Source organism: Pinus tabuliformis, chromosome 1_1, assembly GCF_031772625.1.
Source record: "Pinus tabuliformis cultivar Carrire ecotype Pingquan chromosome 1_1, CPIR1, whole genome shotgun sequence".
Taxonomy (NCBI): Eukaryota; Viridiplantae; Streptophyta; class Pinopsida; order Pinales; family Pinaceae; genus Pinus; species Pinus tabuliformis.
Window position 1 is genome coordinate 130,794,301 of NC_142297.1, and position 22,196 is coordinate 130,816,496.

General features: G+C 40.1%; 1 pseudogene across 1 annotated transcript in view; it reads left to right on the forward strand.

The window, feature by feature from the left end:
- Positions 1 to 21,797, forward strand: part of LOC149211986 (beta-amylase 1, chloroplastic-like) — a 38,338-nt pseudogene extending 16,541 nt beyond the window's left edge. The window contains exons 2-4 of the transcript XR_016250734.1: positions 18,715 to 18,925; positions 20,226 to 20,336; positions 20,439 to 21,797. The product of XR_016250734.1 is annotated as a beta-amylase 1, chloroplastic-like (transcript). The remainder of the gene's footprint in view (positions 1 to 18,714; positions 18,926 to 20,225; positions 20,337 to 20,438) is intronic.
- The last annotated feature ends 399 nt before the right edge of the window (positions 21,798 to 22,196 follow it).

Below are 22,196 nucleotides of genomic sequence, written 5' to 3' on the forward strand. Positions count from 1 at the left end.
TATGAAAATTGGATGAAACGTGGCCTTCAGATTATAGTGTTGTGCTTCAGGAGTATCCAGTCTGAAAATGTATGAAATGTGGTCCTTGGAGGATGAAAGGAGATTGTAGGTCGGCGCCTACGTACTAGTACATCAGCTAGTACAAGAGCAAAGGGGGTGGTAGCTCCCTTCCAGAGAACGAGTGAAGATTGGAGCATTCAGTAGGCAGGCACCTACGTACTAGTAAATGGATCAGCTAGTACAAGAGCTAAGGGGGTTGTAGCTCCCATCCAGGAGAGTCTGGAAAACGAGAGAGGGTTGTAGCCCTTTGCAGGTAGAAGCCTGCGTACTGGTATAAGACTGCACCAGTACAGAACTATTGTAAAATGAAGTTTCTTATTAAAAGAAGATAGAGACGACTTGCAGTAGGTGGTTTTCACCCACATTGGGTTTCCACCTTATATCATGGTGTTCATGTGTGCTTCTTGTGTGATGATCTGTTTTACTACACCTGCTTACTGTACATATGGTTAATGAAGTTCTGATGCACTAACTAAAGATCAACATTTAATGGATTAACTGAATCATAAGTATTCTGGATATACGCTAGTTGCATTAGACACAATTGCGTATACACGCAGGTTCCCTTAATTGAAGTAGCGTATATGTATCTAAGTATGGAAATGAAAAAGTTTTATTGATTTGATAATACTGATTCACCCCCCCTCTCAGTATTATTTCCAACATTAGATGCATCCTTTGAATTTCTATGATGACGGTGATAAGAGGAAGAAGAACTTTCACTCGTGGAAGGAGAAGGAGGGGGTTCTTCTTCACCATTTCCATGCACTGAACCTTGTTCTTCTGCCTTTTTCCCTTCTGCTTTCTCTAGCCTTGAAAGGAACTGACCGACATTTTCTGCCATTCCATAGAAGGTTTTGCGGAAATTGAGCTCCTCTTCATAACAAGCCTCTTCATCTGCCATGTTTCTCCTTAAATATGCACGCCCCACTTCGGGATCGAAAGAATTTAGTTTCCCTTCGCCTCTTCGGAGCCCGTTTCTTGTTAGCATACAAACATGCAATTCACATCTACAAAGGCCTGCTCTGATACCACTTGATCCAAGATCTTTTTCTTATAGATGTATTAAAGAATTACATGCATAAATTGTAGCTTAAACATAGAAATTTAATGTGCACATGAGAGAAGAGGAGAAACACATAAAGCATGAAAGAAGACAAGAAACTTGATAATGGAGTTCGTCCGATTTGGACTACGTCTCCAGGCCCTGCTCGATCAATGGGGAGGCCTTCATTCATTAAGTGGCATGAGAAAGAAGAGTACAATCATCATTTACAAAAAGGAGTCTTATACCTCCATTCTGAAAAATGGCCGAAAAATGCAGAACTCTGTTGGAGAAACGGACAGCACCATTGCGTTCGTGGCGTCGAGAAATGCTGAAACCATATAAAATTTGTCGAAATCTGACAAAGTGAAAATCTGCCCCCTGGAGAAATTGCCCAAATCATGGTTCCGCCACTTGCAAATTAGCTTGCCTCGAACTATGTGCGTGCTCCTCCGCCCCTCGATGCACTGATGAATGAGTTTAAATATAAAAAAGGTGTGCGGAGTTTTCAAAATCTCTGTTGGCGGAATGGTTGAAGATCCGAATATTGTGGAGGGGGTCGGGTGGTCAAACCCTGCCCCCTCCCATTTTATACAACGGAACCTATTTTTAAAAAGGGAGGTCGGGTTGGGCCCGCCTTGGGCAGCCCGCCCACCTCACCTGTCGACTGCGCCATACTCATTTAACGGGCAGTGGTTTGTGGTTGAGTTTGTGCCCCAAGGGCCAACCCACCTCCGTGTGTACAATGGTAACGACCCGCCTAAAAACCACGGGTCCCCAACGGTAATGGCTGCGTATGGTGGGAGGGGCCGGGGGTAGTGGCCCGCCCCTCCAAAATACATGTGATAAGGATTGGGGTGGCAGGGTTGATGGCCCGCCACCCTTTTTTTAAATATTTTTTGTTTTGTATAACAATATGGCCTGTTTTGAAAATTCGGAATCTGGACCGAAAGAGACATTTTAACAAGGTGACAATTTCGCCTGGAATCCAGCCAGAGTTGGCCAGATTTCGTCCGCCGGAAAACTTCCAAATTGTGTCTCCATTAACCCTGCCCAGTTAGCAAAAGTCAACCAAAACTTTGACTGCATCCATCTTCCTCATTCGGACTCGGTTTGGAGTGTCATTCACACCGTTGGAATCAGAGCGACGAGCACTTCGATCTGATGTCAAGTTAATCGATTTTCCGCCACTTTGAATTTTGAGCCTTTTCCATGCCACTGGTGTATGGAGATTCACCTGGAGCAACCAAGCACGTGCTTGTTTGAGACCGTACAATGCTTGCTTGAGTTTGCACACATGAGTCTGTCGATCAAATGTCTCAAAACCTTCTGGTTTCCCAATGTACACCTCCTCCTCAATAACCCCATTGAGAAATGTTGTTTTTACATCCATCTGGTGGATCTTCCACCCCATCTGTGCAGCCAGAGAAAGAATTGCTCTAATGGATGGATACCTTGCTACAGGAGCAAAGGTATCCTCATAGTCATTTCCCTCAACTTGAGAGAATCCTTTTATTACAAATTTGGCTTTATACCTCTCTATGCTTTTGTCTGCTGCATGCTTAACCAGGGTTGTGGGGAGTGGCTCCCCTCCCTTTGAATTGCTCCTAGAGCGCGTTCTGAGCGGGAGCGAATCAAGAGCGACCCGAGAGCGCGCCCTCAAAATTCGCTCCCAAAAAAAAAATTCGCTCCCTAGTTTTTTTCACAATTTTTTTGTCACAAAGATGTTCCAAACAAGATTTTTTTAGTAGGGAAGCCTAATATTCAAGCTTATGGCCCTAGTATTGATATGCAATTCATGGTAATGTTAAATTCTTAAAGTAAAAGTGACATTTTCCTTTATCTTTCATTTTTATCATTTTATTTAAATTTTAACATTACCATGAAATGACTTAGGATGTTTGAGATTGATTCCAACATCATTGGATTTCATATGGAGAAAGTAGAATTTTAGATCTCACTCAAAATTCAGCAGGCTTATCAGTTTTCAAGATTTCAGGATTGGGGGGATTGCAATGTTTCCATTGGATTTTGTCATGTACTAGGGTATGGAATTCGTATTTAATCAAGAGCACCAAGCCCTATATGTACCTTCATGTTAGTGGCATTGGTTGTCAAACTCCTCTGTCATGACCTTACTAAAAATGTACCTATCGCTCAAACAAAATCTTGACTTGACATGCTACATTTTTTCTATCTTATGTTAATTGCTTAGAGGGTCACATTAATGACAAAGATCCCAAGATAGACAATGATTTTGATGATATGTAGCTATTTGTTGTAGCATGATTTTTTTGGATGCTAGAGGCCATCTAGAGCCTATTTGTTGATGTATTTTCAGTTCAGAGATGGATTACAGTCGATGCTATTTTGGTTATGTGCACTCTTACATGCTATATAAATGAGAACTTGTAACTTGTGGACGTGGTTGATAAAGATTGCAACTTCTAGATGATTGATGTTATATGGTGTAATCCATGTTTTTATGATTTTTTTATCTAATTCATCATTCTACATGCTTTTGTTCGCATATATGCATCAAAATATATAAAAATATATACTATATAAAAATTCTCTCCCAAACCAGGAGCTTTTGAAAATGTCACTCCTCGTTCCCGCTCCTGCTCCCAACTAACCTTGTGCTTAACCTCGAAGATCCATCTCGAAACCAAAACTGATTTATCTGTCGATCTTGCGTCCGCTTCCCAAACACTGTTCTTTACAATGGATTCGTATTCCTCCACCATTGCATCAACCCATACAGGTTTCTCTACTGCTTCCTCGAAAGAGGATGGCTCAGTCTCTACAATCTCAGTCATTAGAGCCATGTAGCTAGTGTACCGTTCAGGTGACCTTCTCTGCCTGCGCAAATTTGAAGGAGCTCCCACATTCTCCCTTGCATCCTGCACAAGTCTATTAGCTTCCCTGGTTCTTTTTCTGCCTTCTTTGGATGGTTCTGCTTGAGTGGATGTCTCCACTCTCTGCTCCTCAATTTGTGGCTGCTCCACAACTTCTTGAGGCTCCTCCTTTGGAGCTAAAAGCTCCTCTTTTGGTGGGATCTGAAGCTCCCTCTCAAGAGAGCACCACATCGCTTTCTCCTCATCAAAATTTACATCCCTTCGCACAACTGTCATTCTGAGGGATGGCAAGTACACATGGTAGTTGTGAGGAGTTTCTGTGTAACCCACAAATACCCCCAACTCTGCTGTCGGCTCAAGCTTCTTCCTTGATTCTTTGGAGACATGGCAGTAAATAGAGGCTCCAAAAATCCTGAAGTGCGACACATCCGACTTCCTCCCCGAGAAAGCCTCCTCTAGTGTAATCATACCAAGAATTCGATGAGGACTCCAGTTTTGCAAGTAGACTACTGTGTTGCATGCCTCAACCCACAAATGCAGAGGTAGGCCTTGGTCATGTAACATAGCTCTCACAACTCCCACAATGCTATGGTTCTTCCTCTCAGCCACCCTATTCGGCTGTGGATTGTGGGGTGCTGTCAGCTCTCTTCGAATGCCTTCTTTCGCCAATTTTTTTTGAATTCATTCGAAACATACTCACCTCCATTATCGCTCCTGAGAGCCTTCACCTTCTTGCCGGTTTCTTTCTCAACCAGTGCCTTGAATTCTATGAACTTGGAGAATGTCTCATCTTTCTTTTGCATGAAGAAGATCCAACACTTCCTTGAGAAGTCATCAATAAAAATGACAAAAATTTGTGTCTGGTAGTGGAGGCTGTCGAGAAAGGTCCACAGACATCAGAGTGGATCCTTTCCAAGACTGCATGTGCTTTGCTGTCCCGATCATGGAATGTGGATTTTGTGTACTTCCCCAAAGTACATCCTTTGCATACATCCTACTGCTCAAGTGCTCCTTTGGGGAGGCCAGTGGTTATTTGTTGCATAATCTTCAAGGCGCCATGATGCAAATGGCCAAGTCTTCTGTGCCAAAGTTCACTGACATCGTGGCTCTGCACTTTCTCTGCCTTAGTGCTTAATGCAACACAATCTTCCACATTTACCGTCTACCGGTGCTTCACATGAACCCTAATCTGCTTCACTTGTCCCATGGCTATGTGTCTCAGGAATGCTTTCCCTTTGTTCGAGAACACATCATAACCACGGTCTTCCAAAATTGCAACATAGATGAGATTCTTCTTTAGGCCTGGAACAAACATTACATCCTTGAGTCTGAGAGGGGAGCCTGACTCCTTCTGAAAGGTGACTGTACCAATCCCGGTCGCGTTGTACCTTCTGTCGTACCCCAAATCAATGTGCATCTGGAGATCTTTCTTCTCTATGTCATTGAAAAGGTCTCTACACCCTGTCCTGTGGAATGAGGTACCAAAGTCCATGTACCACACGCTGACCATCACTGTGCTAGCCATGCATGCGATAAGGGTGAAGTCAAAGCTTCACCTGTTGCTCCTCCTGAGGTCTTCTTGCTTGATTTTTTGTGTGGACACTTCATGGCATAGTGACCGAATTCATGACAATTGAAGAACTTAATTTTGGACAAATTTTCTTCTTGCCCCCTTGGCTGGATTTTGATTTGGTTTGAGATTTCTTCCCTTTTCCCTTCTTTTCCTTTCCAACCAATGCAAAGTTTTTTTCATCCTCGCCCTTGGATGAAGTTCCATCTCTGATATTCTGCCTTATTTCTTCCTGTACCAAATCGGACCATAAGCGTTCCCAATTTGGTAGTTTATCCCTCCTGTTCACCGAATCTTGGTAGCTATACCAACTCTTGGGAAGACCTAGAAGGGTTAGGTTTACCAATTCATCATTTGAAACAATAAAACCAACTCCTGCAAGCTCATCACGAACTTGTGTGAACTTGCTCAGATACCGCTGAATAGTGTCCTTCTTCTGCATCTTGATATTTCGAAGTTTATCCTTGAGTGCTAGTTTCCTATGGTCATTGCTATTCTGGAACAGATTTGTCAATGCCTGCCACATTGCATAAGGAGTTTCTTTCTGATGGATATTTGTGACAATGTGGTCTCGCACTCCCTTCAAGATTATTATCTTCGCCTTGCCTACATCTTTTTTCCATTAGGCTAGGTTCTGGGCATCAGATTCCGCTGATTTTGCAACATCTCTCTTGATGTATTCTAGCAATCCATTGTCATCCAACACCGCCTCCATGCGATCCTTCCATGCAATGAAATTCGAGCTGCCTTCCACGGCATACTCTAATCTCAGTCCATTGATGGCCATTCTCCCAACTCTGAAGAGATCCTGCTACACTGAAGCTGCAAATTCAAAACTCGTGAGAAACAACTTCGAAATTCTTGGTCTAATATGAATCCTGCTCTGATACCATCTAGAAATTATGGTGGAGATTTGTATCTGTTCATGAAGTTTTAATCAAAATCACATGACACAAACCTACTCTACTGCTCCGCAGAATTCAATTCACAATTTAAAGTTTAGAACATCAATCACAAACATGCAATGAGAAATAACACATGCACAATATTTTTCTAGGGGAAAGCAATCTGCTAAAAACCCCTATGCTCACTTGCATTAATTTGATAAATAAGATGTATTACAATTGCTTTGCTCAACTGAGCACAACTTGCAAGTGAATAACCTATCTCTCTGCTCATTGAGAAACTCTGACCCAGACTTAGTCAATTTCCGCCTCTGCGTGAGCCTCTATTTCCTTGCGCAATTCCCAAGGTTGATCATCTAATTGCATGCAACACCAATACACTCAAGACTAGTCTACAACTGTTGTTACACTGCCTTAGAATCTCCACCACAGCTAGGGAACTCGAATTTTTTGCATGCAATGTTGGAAAAACTGAGAGGGGGGTGAATCAATATTTTCTTTCAATTGTTATTATTACCAGTTAGATTCTTCACAATTTAATCAGAGAAACATATAAGAATAATTTTATTGAGTATAAAAGGATAAATAAAATGTATGATAATTATTCCCAAGCACCAACTTGGTTTTGATGAGGCTTCGACCTCTAGGGCTTCGAGCCTATCTAATCCAAGGCACCTACCTTGTGTTTAGGAGCACCGACTCCAGGGACACCAATCCTGTTGTTCTTAATAGACAATATAAATATAACTTACTTGCATGTTCTTATTCTAGAAATACTTGAGATTAACTTCACTTACTTTTCACTGTACCTTGTCCACCACTAGACTTCACTGTTGCTGCAATCTCAGTTCATAAACCATAGCTCAGCTACATAACAAGCTCCAAGCCACTATACAAATTGGTCATTTCACTTCACTGCATCATAGAGAATCCTCCACTATCACCGCTGTCCAAGAAGAGTGTCCAGGTTTCTATTTGAAATACCTTTCCACAGTCCGAGCAATAATGGAGCCTAACCATTGTGATTAAGTATCAGTCACGATCAGAGTTTTTGCACCGCAGTCGGACACTGAATAAGATGGTCCACCGCTTAAACTATATACAGTTCTGTTTTAAGATGATGTCTCTGTCCGCAGTCCTTAAATACTTCTCCACATCCTCTTACAGTCCACAGTCCATTGATTTAATCCATAGTTGGACAGACCCACAGTTAAGTAGACCCTTGTGAAGTATAAGTGCAAACCCCTTATCCGCACTTCAGTTTTTAGGCACAACAATCCGCAAATCAGTTCTTAAGGTGGCTAGCTCTGTCCTTAGTTCACGAGATGTGAACTGTATATCCTTATCTTTTCACCCCAAATTGTTCTGTGCTTCAAAAATGCGGAGTTCCTTCTGTATATATACTTGTTTGCGTATGAAAAACAAAAGGTCGTGTCTCCTAGCTAAGCCGACATGAGTTTGACAAGTTCAGGTCGGCTCGCTGACCATAATTATACCCTTTTCTTAAAAAATTCATATCTCCTAAAATATTTGGAGTTTTGGGGCATGTGATAGCTCATTAGAATGCTAAAAATATGCTCTAAAATATGGTATCGGTCTCATGATGATATTCTTCCTCTAAGCTGAAGAAAAATATTATTTAATGTGACTGATCATTATTAGTGTAGAAATGGAGGTAGGGTAGAGTGTCTTTGAGTGTTGGGCTTCTCCATCGTTTGATTCCTTCATTGATTGCCACCAAGTCCCTTCCTTCTTCAATATATTGACATCAATGAAAACTAGATTAACATTCACTAGCTATTTTGGGCTGATTGATCAGTTAACTAGATGATCATTGAGTTAGACTGAAGTCTCATTGCACAACTGACCTTCCACTAGTTCTTCCAACAACTGGAACTAGTTTAACTGAAAACAACTTGAAATAACTAACCTTGATTACTACAAATTAGCAATCACACATGTTGAATTGAACTCTAACTCCTCCAACTCGAATTTACTGAGTAAATTGGGTGACACAAGCCATGTCACACAAGTTAACTACATCCAAGTTATTTGCTGATGTGGAAAACTTGAATTTTCTCAATTTAATCAAGGCAAAATCAAATTTAGAATTTCTTGCTGCATTTTTCAACAAAGTGGTCCATTCCACAACTTGATCATACATAACTCCATGCTGCACTGCATTGCAACAAGTATGCCTAAATTACAGGTCTTACAACAAACTAATTTCAAGCTAGCTACGAGTACACCAATCACCCTTGTACCTATTCAAGTGGTTTATTCCACAACTTGAAACATCATGTGCTACTGTGCTATATGCATGCTTGAACAACAAGTCTTACAACAACCTTGGAAATACAACTCGCGTATGGCTAGGATTTACAGCTTGGACCAAAACCCTCTAGGGTGTTCATGCACCACAGCGGTTGCCCATCATCTGTCCACTCCTTCACCAATCTTCGACACCATTGATTCCATCTATGTCCTCTCATCCATGTAGTGATGTGACCTCTCTCTCACTATATCTCCAACCTGTGCCAATCCTTACCTTGACCTAGCCTACCAACACCATTTTCACTCACCAGATCAACATGATCTCTCATTGGCTTAGCTTGCATCCTTTTAGTGGGCTTCATTCACCTTTACCATAGCCAGAGTAGCCTTTAGCTGCACATGCACACTCTCTCCTCGGTGGCTTCTCAACAACCTCCAAAACTTGATTTGTTGATCCTAACACACACTCAACCCTGGTGGCTTAGAAATTTGAGTACTCTCGGATATCCCCCTCTTTCCTTTATTTCACCCACTTTGTGTCTCTCTCCTCATTATAGACTGCAGATCAATCTATTTAAAAATCCATGCACCTTCAGATCACATGCCAACTCTAATCTCCTTGAATTTATTAGTTGCTCATGGCCTTTGTTCACACTAGGGTGATACTGGCAAGTGAGTCTTCTGTAAGTTCGTTTGATCTCGTTGGTGATTCTAGACCTCAATATTCCCAGAGCTACATAGTAATCACCTACCATACAAATGAATCGATGCACCCTCCTATGACTATTATTGCAATTGAAGTCATATGAAAACTTCATGTTCCTCCACAAACCCTGCCCGTGATTAAAGAATGGAGAAGAACCTAACCCTAAGTTTGAAAAATTGTACTGTAATCTAAATGTCCCTTGAGCTACTTTTTCTGACTATGATACTAGCCATTAGCATGGAGTTGATACATTGTTCTTGCAGGAAAAAATGGCCAAAGATGGCATGGAAGACATGGCCATTGTTGTGCTATGGATTGAATTGTTTGATAAATATTTATTGTTTGCTTGGTGGGAAACTTAACCAACTATTACTTCCACTCAGTTTTATTGCGATATTTCCATGCTTCCAAATGAAAAACCTCAAACTCTTTCTCTCCTCCTAGAACCGCTTCCAAAAATTCCAACATCATGTTATACCAAATTTCATCACCTTGAACTGTCTGACGGCTATTTGCTCCAAATCCGATTTGATCCATACCCATAAAACCTCTCACATTTGATCCAAAGAATGTCTCAAACAAATCAAAAGGGTTTGTTGTATAAGTGCTTGAGCTAGTTGCAACACCTTTAACTCCAACTTCACCATACTAATCATACAATGACCTCTTCTCATCATCTGTATGAACCTCATATGTTACACTACTTTTGACTAGGGATAGAAATTAAAATAGAGTAGTCAGTCCTTCAAGCGCTTTTATATTGTCCCTCCTCAACCTCCCTACACTGAGGTCGATAATCACTGCTTTGCCTAGTCATGCCTTGTTTGTTGGCCAAATCCCATAAAAGAACTCATCTAGGGCCGGTTCAATCTTACCACTGCCTTTAGTGCTGTGGTGCTTTATGGTAGTCTCCAAGGCATCAAACAACTAGATCTCACTAGTTGCTTCTTGGTTGGGTCCATTAGTAGCAAAAGTTTGATCCTACATGTCACTTCTATTTGATCTACATTTGTTGCATCTCTTGCAAGCTTTTCATTTGGGACTTGCCTTGTAGGCCCAACACACAATGATTCGATTCTGCAACTCTAGGAACACACTAGCTAACACCTTCACGAATTTGATAACCTCGCTCTATAGATATGGACATCCAAGCATTGGATCTATCTCTATCAGGCTAGTGTCGCTTTGATACGAGTTGTTAAAGATAAAAAAGGAGAAATAAATACATGATAAACACATCGCAATACTAACACATGGACACCATATTTTACCCTGGAAACTCTTATGGGAAAACTAGCTCCAAATTATAGATCTACTATTCGATGTCCCAAAGGAAAATAACAATGGAGTCTTCATGCATTTAAATAGGCTACATTACATTAGAATACCATGGGAAAAACCATGGATTATCAAAACCTGGAGGCTGAAAACCACCAACGGTGAATTGACTCTATGACTAAGTCAAGTTTACTTGAAGTACCCTAACATCAACCACTTGGTTTTAATACCATGTTGAAAATTGGATAGGCTAGGAACCGTAATGCAGGACTTGCCCTTGAAAAGTGAGCTGCGCTACCACCAAGCTATAAGTCACTTTCTTGAGTGGCACCCTTACTAGTGCCATATCAAACGATATGGATTATTATCTCCAAAACACCTTTTGCAGGTCACAATTTGGGTTAGGCTTCCTTTTCACCATGGTTAAAGCTTTAATGCATAGCTCTAAGAGAATGTTGAAAATTGGATAGGCTAGGATTGACACCCAGGACCTACTGGTAGAAGGGTCTTGCTCTGCCATTGTGGTGCATGCCCATTTCATGATGGGCGCCCTTGCTAATTTGATATTAAGGCGCAGATTGCTATCTCTAACAATCCCCTTAAGCCTCTTAGCCACTATCAATCAAGCTTTACACCCAACTTCAATACCATGTTGGAAATTGAAAGGTGAGGATTCAAACCTAGGAACTGCTTTCGGCAGATGGGTTGCTTTACTATTAAGCTACATGCCCCTTTCATTACATGCATGTTTACCTATCTGATATCAAGTCATGAGCTGCTATATCCAACCCACACCCATCAAGGCACATTTTGGCTCAGGCTCACAATTACAAATCAATCTCAACTCTTGGTGCTGATACCATGTTAAAGATTGGTCATGTAAGAAATCAAACCCAACACTCACCTCTGGTTGGTGGTTTGTGTAAGGTCCTTTCAAGTCAAGCGCCCTTATCGATTTAATATCATGGGTTAGAGTGCTATATCCGAAACTTCCCTTCAAGTCACGCTGGACTTAAGTCTCCTTGCTACTGCCAGTGAAACTCGATGCTTGCCTCTAATATCATGTTGAAAACTGGACACTTTAGGAATCGGACCCAAGGCCTTTCCCTGTCCAACAAGATTCTCTACCATCAAGTTACATGCCCATTTCATGACAGGCAACTTGTACCATTTGCTATAAAAAAATATCTCCAATAAGTCATGGAGAGGGCTGCCATTACCTTCTATAGCATAGCAGGATTTCATCCATTATATCGAGATTCCTCAATTTACTTTGAAGCTTTCTTGGCAAATTTGCTCTAATGAAAATTGTGGAACAAAGGAGGTCTATAAGGTACTACACACATACAAAGCTTTACCAATCTAGAAGATTCAAGTTGTTTTCAACATCATATTTTGCTTCAGTTCTAACGTCATTTCTCTTGATTTTTCAAGATTTCCTAGATTGATAATTTTTTTGTTTGTTTGCCCAGTTGTTTTTTTTCTTCCAGGCTTGACCTGTGGCTTGAGAAACCATGACCTGGGGACATCTAAGCTGTCAAAGTCACCTGGGTATCTTACCCGACCTGGGCCACACCAGTCCTAAGCTGACTGGATTTTAGTGTGTCTCCTCCCCCTAGCACGGGCGCAACAACCTTTGTGAGGTTTGATCTTGGGTCGCTAACGAGGCCCATCCTCACCGGTTGTGCTAGTGGGACTTGACTCCCTAGATTGATAATTACTTCCAATGATTTCTTCATTATTTATCTTGTTTCACTTCATCATTAAGCAATTAGACATAGAAAATATTCAACAATAAAGACAATAATGATAGTAGAATCATGAAGAGACATCCAAACACAAGAGACCCAAAATTTGTCTTGGGAAAACCCTAACTTGGGAAAAACCCAACAACCTTTTCTTAGAAAAATAGTCCAACTCAATAAGAGATATAATCTAAACTTTCTAGTCAGATAAAGTCAAACTGACCAGTAACTAAACCCAAGTCAAACCAGGTCAAATTGTAGTAAATTCGACCTCCTGAAATATTGGCCTCTTGAAATTTCGGCCTTCTGCACTTTCCTCAGAAGATTTTGGTCTGCCTTAGAGAAATTTTGTTCGGCCTCAAATCACTTTGGTCTGGCTCAAAATCATCCTTCTAGAATCCCACATGCAAACAAAAGATGAGAAAGAGTGATCTGAATTGGTGCAAAGAGATGGACAAATTGTCTCTATATAGTGATCTAATGAGCGGAATAGGTGTGTCCTTTGGGGTTTGTCGACTTGAACAATATGGAGTTGACTTGAATTTTGGAGGCAAAACTTCAAAATTTAAATTTCTTTCTTTTGGGCCGACTTGAATACTGACTGAAGCTACAATAAAATCAATGCTTCCTCTTAGCTAGGAGGTATTCACTTTGACTTCTTTAGATGATCTCTTGCTGAAAAGTTTCTTTATCCCAATTCCCGAGAAAAGGTTGAATGAGCTAGCTATGTTGATGAATCCATCCACCTCATGTTCTATACTAGAACCACGTGGAAAGCATACCGCATCAACATCATGCAAAGGAATCTAGTCACCCACTAGACATATCCCCTTTTCAAAGTATCTAGTCACTCACAAGCCAATTACCCATTCGCTGGTCAGGTAGGCACCCCTTAACATAGGACTAGTCTTTGTTTCACCAATCCAAAAATTCTTTACTTAGAGTCAATCACCCCTTAATACATGGTGAAACCTAGGGCCCATTTTCCATGGAGTTGTCTTTAGTGCGACTTTTTGGAAGTTTTTACGGTGGGTTTTTTTGGTGTAATTTCTCTAAAATCCGGCAGGAATTTATTGAAATCACAAGATTGATGAGTAATCCTGTGCAATCTAAGTGCCCTAGGGGTTTTCCAGCGTGTTGAATCCATATATACAGTCAAAAAGCTAGTTTAAATAACACAAATCAAGATTTCGCCTCAAATTTTTCCACCGGATTTTAGAACCGGAAAGTCCAAAAAGTCACACTAAAGACAACTCCATTTACCATTCCCACATGTTGTCACATGCTATTGAATGATAAAAAATACTTTCCCGATGCTATAAGTCACAAGCTTAACCCACTAGCCAAAACCCATGGCAATATGGTTAGATAACCACCCTCGACCGAGGGAGCAATCCAGGCCTTGATGCTACTGGGCCAATCTCCCTAGCCAAACTCCATGGTTCCCGTTCAAAACACATGACCCAAGGGAGATTATCCGCCCCTTGATGCTACAACATCAACACTCCCTTCAACTAAGGGAAGCATTCTCAATCACTCCAAGTTTGTCCCAGAAGTATACCAACTTCATCCAGGGACAGAGGCTCTGAGAGAATGTCAGCAACCAACTCAACCATAAAAATACATAGGAGCTGCATTGCTCCTTTTGTACCACATGCTTTGACCTGTCATCACAGTTGTCTCTTGCATGAATCCCTACAACTATATGAGACAAACCTCAATCCATATCCAAATGTACCATGCTGGTACCTCAACACATGTTGTGCCACATGCCTTGGCTCAAGCATAAACTAGCTAGTTTGAATCCATCACCACAACTGCTTTCCAGTCACCTTGATTAGGTGTTCCCTCTAACGTTAAAACAAATTCTGCTGAGACAATCTAGGTTGCTCCCGCTGCCACTTAGCTTCATCAGATTGGATACCAGGGAAACGCCCATGGACTTGTTATCCATCATCCAAAATCTCTGAAGGATCGTGATAATGGGTTTCCTTTGACCAAGGAAGATCTCACCCGACTTTCGCCACACTTCTAGTCCCAAGAAGTCATATATCCAACCAAGATCCTTCATCTTGATCCTAGAGATCAACTCCTTTTGTCATGACTGCTCCCTCTATCACGAAAGCAAATCTTCCTGCCACTGCTGCTCCTTCTGTCACGTGAGTCCATCAAAAACAAGTCATACCATCCAAAAACGCTGCGCCCGAGGTTTGTACAAAGCCTTCTTGGGTTTGCATACATGAGATTCCTTCCGTGTACCTCAAAATCTGGAGGTTTTTCCATGCACACTTCTTCCTCAATTATTCCATTGAGGAAAATGGTCTCCACATCCACCTGATGTAATTTTCAAATCATAATAGAGGCAACAAAAATTATCATTCTAATAGAAGTGTACCTCGTAGATGGAGCAAATGATTCCTCATAGTCCTCTCCCTCTTCCTAGGAGAATCCTTGCTTTGTACTTCTCTATGTTGCCATCACTATTGAATTTCCACAGATCTCAGCACAATGACATCCTTCAAACTTGTTGCCTTGCCTACTTCATCTGAACTAGGAGGTCTTTCGGTCATCAGGCACGATGTCAATACAATTTCTTCCTCCACGAATTACTGACCATGGGAGAATCCTCTTGCCACAAATTTTACTTCTTTCTTCTAATATTTCCACCTATTGCTAGAGCGTTGCCAACCTTCACGATGTACCTGCAACCCTCACTAGGAGGCCCATGGAAGAATGATTATAACCCAACAAAAGAAACAAAGACAAGAGGCTAACTAATAGAAAAACAATCATAATCAAGGAAGGCAGATATAGAGTACTTATCTTTTGAGGATTGTACGGAATTGTCAACTCCCTCTTGCTCCTTGCCTATTTGCATAAACCGCTGAAATCTATCTGCAAACTCATCATCCTTGTCCTCATCATTAGTGTGTGGCTTTCCTTTCCTTCATGAGCTAGGGTTTCTTCTTCAGCGGAAACTTCGATTTTAGGTCCAACTCAAGGGTTTTATCCACGAACCCTAGGGTTTTCTTATTCAAGACTTCTAGTCTTCTAGGGTTTACAAACTCTAGATTTCTAGTTTTCATCTGCACCTTTTGTAAGTCCAACAGTCTTTGTAACATGCACATTTTCTTTACATATCCAAATGTCCAAAATCAGAGTCCCCATGCCTTTGCATATGAGGTGAAATCCATCATGTCATCAATCAATCAAGGATGTTCCATCTTGGTAATGTATCAAGATTAATGGTCCATTTTTGTAGGGCTTGTATTCTGCCTCCTTTTAGTATTGTAAAGAAACAACATCCTCCAACTATCATCAAGGACAAAATGTAGCAGGTTGAGTCATAGATATAAATCTTCAAGGAGGGTAAGGCATTCCAATGTCCTTTATAGCATCTTATAAGAGAACTTGCTTGATCAAGCAACTCTTAATAAAACAATCTTCAAGTGGCATGGGCAAGGTCCAGACTTCCTTCAGAGTTATTAGCAAGTTCTGTCCACAGGATTTGTTCACAGAGATGATTGTTCTCGGCCCTTTCAAACTAGGTAGCTCGGTCTCTTCAAAACAGTTGTAGTAAGAGCAACAATTTGTCCTTTACAAGGACAACTTCAGTTCTGAAAGTGACTCATTCTCCAAGAAAATTTTGGTCTCCAAAATTGATGAGGAGCTCGGCCTCTTTTTCATTTATGAATGCCCTTTCAAAAACTGAATACTGTCCCTGTGCATGAAAAGCATGAATTCTTTTCCAATTCGAATCATGAGGCTAGTAGTCTGAATTCAATCAACAATGTCCCAACAGATCAAGACGCTTGAAGCAAGTGTATCCAATGTCCATTCTAGCAGGAATTAAGTAATGACACCTTAGTTGTATAACTTATTTTCAAGGTATCAGTCAACTATTCTTTTCTGTGACCTGTATACATAGCAGACTTGCAAAATTTTGAGGTTTATAAGTAGGATTTACAAACCATGCTATTCAAAACCTCCTTTTAGTAGACAGAAAGATAACTTCACTGGCTTCTTTGCATGTCTGGGGTAAGTTGATCTTCTTCTGCCCTCTGAACTGAGGCTTCTTGGCCACCTTGATCTTGGACTCAGGCCCTTCAGCCTTCCTGCAATTAGGGCTGAGGTCATCAACAGAATCTCGGCCAGCTCTGGGGCACAAATTTCAAAATTGCTCTTAAACCTTTGAGGCCTTTCAATCCTTTCTTTTTAACCTGTGGCTTAATCCTTAAGGCCTCTTACTATCTCGGTCCAGTTAGAATAGTAACCTGAGGTCTTTAGGCCTCCTTCTACGGCTTTGGCCCTCTTTCTTCAAACACAAAACAGGGCTTGGCTCTCAAAATCATCATTTACTCCTTTCAATCATAATGGAATTCAGATGAGAGCCTATGAAACATAGTCTGTTCCAGACTTCGACACAAGTATTGTTTAGCCCTTACAGGACGAATTATTAGGTAGACAAAGATAAAACCTGGGCAGCTTTTTCTTCAACATTTAGCCTTCTTCAAGCAAGTGGCTTGGCTTTCTGCAAGTCTCTTTAATGGCTGCTCTTAAATCTCGGCTTTTGATACCATGTTGATTTTTCAAGATTCCCTAGACTGATAATTACTTCCAATGATTTCTTCATTATTTCTCTTGTGTCACTTCATCATTAAGCAATTATATGTAGAAAATCTTCAACAGTAAAGACAATAATGGCAGTAGAATCATAAAAAGACAGCCAAACACAAGAGACACAAAATTTATCTTGGGAAAACCCTAACCAGGGAAAAACCCAGCAACCTTTTCTTAGAGAAATAGTCCAATTCAACAAGAGATACAATCTGAACTTTCCAGTCAAATAAAGTCAAACTGACCAGTAACCAAACCCAGGTCAAACCTGGTCAGACTTTGATAAATTCGGCCTCCTGCACTTTCCTCAGATAATTTTGGTCTGCCTTAGAGAAACTTTGTTCTGCCTCAGAAATCATACTTTTAGACTCCCAAGTGTGAAAAGAAGATGAGAATGAGTGATCTGAATTGGTGCCAAGAGGAGGAGGACGATTTGTCTTTATATGGTGATCTAATAAGCTCGAATAGGTGTGTCCTTTGGGGCTGGCCCACTTGAACAATATGGAGCCAACTTGTATTTTGGAGGCGAAAATTCAAAATTTAAATTTCTTTCTTTTGGGCTGACTTGAATACCAACCAAAGCTACAAAAATTAACAATTTCCATTTGCTTTATTAGATTTTTATTCCACTTCAACTACTGGCACTATGCCATGTTGAAAATTGGTTAGGTTAGGAGTATCCCAGCACCCACTTCTGGCAGGTGGGCTGCTCTATCATACTCAGATACATGTCCCTTTTATGTCAAGTATCTTTACCAGTTCAATATCAAGGTGCCTATTTCTATTTTCAACACCTCCTTCAGGCCACATTTTGGTTTAGGCCTCCTAGTGACTGCCAGTCAGACTCAATCCCTGGCTCTGATATCATGTTGAAAGTTGGACATACTGGAAATCAAACCCAAGATGCTCCCCTGGCTAATGGGCCACTCTACCATTGAGTTAAATGCATATTTCAGGGCAGGTACCCCATACTGGTCTGCTACCAAAATGTGGACTCCGATCTCCAACAATTGCTGGAGAGGGCTAGCTTTAGCTCCTATAGCATAGTAGGATTTTGTTAGCTTGGATTACATCCTATATTTGAAGATTCTTCAATTTACTTTGTATTTCTTGGCAAATTTACTCTAATAGATTGGGATAAAGGAGGTATATAAGGTATTGCACACACCAAAATCTTTGCCAATCTAGAATACTCAAGCAATCTTTTAGCATCATCTACTGCTTCAGTAGATTACATCATTTTTATGAGCTTTATTATATTTTTATTTTGAAGATAACATTTAGTTCTAGCTTGGCACCAGCAATGGTCTTATGGAGGTGACTTTCTTGTGTTTTTCAAGAGCAGCTATTGTGTTATAATAAAAATAGTTGGTCTGGGGAAAAGGTATATGAATGACTTTAGACACTAAGCTGAAGGTTTGAAATTAGAGGTATAAATGTTGGTTAGAGTCCTTCACACGGAATATATCACAACTTCTCTGTGAAGCATGCAATCAAGAAATGCATCATGCAGACAAGAACCACGAAGCAAGACTTTTGGTGGTGCCAAGACCTCTCACATAACAAAAATGAAACAATAAATTTTGTATTCAAATCATTTTTTTTTATTTCTAACATAACCAAGGATCTAGTATTTTTGGGATTGTATATGTGCAGTATTCCTTTGCCAAAATGGGTGGTTGAAGAAATAGACCGTGATAATGATCTGGCCTACACCGACCAGTGGAAAAGGTGAAACTATGAGTACATTTCATTGGGTTGTGATAATCTTCCTGTCTTAAAAGGGAGAACCCCTGTTCAATGCTATGCTGATTTCATGAGAAGCTTCAAGGAGAGCTTTAATGATCTTATGAGTGAAACTGTTGTGGTAAGGCTTCTCAAAATTTGGTTTTTGTGCTCATTGAAGGGGTTTCAGAGGCATTATTTTTTTCATGGATTTTCTAACTCTAGTGTTACAAAACTAACTTCTTGTAAGATGGATGCCTAAATTAACTCATGATGTCTGAACTTTTATATGTAATCTCTTGGTAATGTAGATAATCCAAGACTTTAATTACTGTATGGAATTTGTGGCACAAGGATCCATTTTCTTCTGTGAAGATTGATTGAAGTCAGTAACTTCAGATTGTAAGGAGTTGCCATGGTCAAGAAATTGATTTTTAGGACCCAATGCTTAAAATTTTTAGATGAAACTACCGCAATATAAACATTTCATTTCTTCTGACTAGGGATTTTGATCTAAGCATGTACTTTTTGTATGAAATTCCTTGATCCAGGTGTCAAAATTGTCTTCTAACGGACTTGTGAGACCCAAGTGGTGAGGGGAATTTCATGATGATCCCTTCATGACTGTATGGCCTATGGCCTGCTATTTATATAAATCTGGATTCTGTATGGGCCAATGCTTGTATTTAAAGATCCAGACATTACTTTTAGCATGGAATAAGTAGGATCCAAGCTTTTTCATCCATTTAAATTTTTATGACCCAAATTGTGACTTTAGGAAATTGCGACTGAATGCTTGATTTGCATGAGTCCAGAGCTCATGTCCTTTATGAAAAAGAGATTAGATTGGCATGTGCTTTATAACAACCAGTTGTTGATTATGCATCTCTTGCTTGTTTTATGTATGGAACCTAGACTTTATGGCCCAGTTGTTGATTGCACACCTCTTGATTGTTTTAAGCATGGAACCTAGACTTTATGGCCCAAGGCAAGTCTGAAATTTCTGTATATTAGCACAGATCTGTCTTAGCCACATATTTATTAAATGCTGAGATGGATTAAAAAACTGGAGGTGCAAATCTTAATATTTTGAGCCCTCTTGACATATTGACATGTAATAAATCCAAGGTTAAGATGGATCCATGCCAAATCCAAGTTTAAGATGGATCTATGCCAATTTATTTATTGCCGCTTTTTAAATATGGTAAGATAGATAAATAATGCATCCACCTTTTTTTACTTTCATTTCTTTAGTTTTAGTCACACAAATGTCACGTGGTAAATATCTACCCCACCTGGGCTGTAAAGAACCACTTCTCTGGGTGCAATAATAAGCTAGTGCTTGAACTGTCTTATCTGATTATTTTTTTCAGTTGTGCATGTGCTTTTCATGGTCATAGTGCTTATACTTTTGTATGGGAATTGTATGCTTGATGATGCAGGAAATTCAAGTAGGAATGGGTCCAGCAGGAGAGCTGCGGTATCCTTCTTATCCTGAGAGTAATGGTACATGGAAATTTCCTGGGATTGGAGCTTTTCAATGCTATGACAAGGTATGGATGGAAGTTGGAACTATAACATTTCCAACCTCATGGATACTATGTTGAGTTTTTAGATCCTTTAATGATCATTCTGTTCTGTATGTATCCTTGCAGTATATGCTGGCTAACCTTAAAGCCACAGCTGAAACTACTGGTAAGAAAGAATGGGGTTATGGAGGGCCAAATGGTGCAGGTGACTACAACAGTTGGCCAGAGGAGACAGAGTTCTTTCGTCGTGAAGGTGGTTGGAACTCACCTTATGGTGAGTTTTTTTTGCAGTGGTATTCTAACATGCTTCTGAATCATGGGGAAAGGATCCTAGCAGAAGCTGAATCCATTTTTCACAACTCCGGTACCAAAGTCTCTGGCAAAGTGGCAGGTATTCATTGGCATTATTTAACCAGATCTCATGCACCTGAGCTCACTGCTGGGTATTACAATACTAGAGACCGAGATGGTTATCTTCCGATAGCACAAATGTTTGGGAGACATGGAGTAGTTTTTAATTTTACTTGTATTGAGATGAAAGATGTAGAGCAACCAGAGGATGCAAAATGTTCTCCGGAGAAGTTGATAAAGCAAGTGATCCAGGCAACCCGAAAAGCCAGGATTCCTCTGACTGGGGAAAATGCTCTTCCTAGATTTGATGAAGCTGCATACACACAAGTTCTTAATACTTCCAGTCTTCGTTTGGAAGAAGATAGCCCAGATGACAAGGTTGAACCTATGTGTGCTTTTACTTATTTGAGGATGAGTCAGGATTTGTTCCAAAGTAAGAATTGGAGTAGGTTTGTATCTTTTGTGAAAAGAATGTCTCAACAGAATGCTGTCTCGAATTCAAGTGATGAAAAGCAGAGAGGTACTAGACCTCTTATCCAGGAGGCTACTTCTAATTAAATAAGTCAAAAGTATGAAATCCAACCAGGACTGCTTTGCAATGATAGTTAATCAGTGGTTTTGCACTGCAGTGGTTAAAGTTTTTCAGTCCAAAATTTATGAACTTTGCCCGAATTTTGAAGTTTTCAAAGTTACTTGCCCAATTAACAATCCTACTTTAATCTATTCTATTAAGGCATTCTATTATATGCTATTTGATGTGCTCATGGAAACCATGCTTTTAGAACGGATTTCCCGTCCATTGAGCTACAATCAAATTTCCTTGGAGGTTAAGGTTCTACTGAATGCTCAACTACTTGATGTTAAGCCTCTATATAAATGGCAGGTGCAGATTGATGTTAAGACTATATAAATGGCAGGTGCAGATTGATGTTAAGACTCTATATAAATGGCAGGTGCAGATTAAGCATGGAGTTATGCTAGAACCATAAGCTTCAGTTGCTCAAATTCGAAATGATGGACCATTGAATACATGCTTGATTATTATTGTAAACTTGTCATTTTTATAGAAGTTTTGTAAAATGGAACTGCAAAAAATTCAGTAAGGTGTAATGAAAAACCTTATAAATTGTTTCATTGAATGCTTTTTTTAATTAAAAAAGAACTTTTTACCTTTATGAATTGTTATCCAATTAGACACTCATGCTTGTGCTGACGATAGTTACATGCCAGTGCTTGTGATAGCTATCGGCCCAAGGTGCAGGTGCAAGATTTGTGTGACTCAAGCAGAATAATTATTCGTATTCAGTGTTGATGAGATACTTAATACCTTATTGAAAATCTCAAAGAGAGCAGTTGCTTCTTGCTTGGGTTGATGTGAAGAATTTAGTCATTTTTTTAAAAGAGTAAACCAGCTTACCATTTCATCAACACCACGGGTCATTTCATTTGCTAGCTTTACTATTATTTGAAAAATCAATAATATAGTCTTAATGCAAGTTTAGTTGTATGAAATAATTCTTGATAAATTCATAA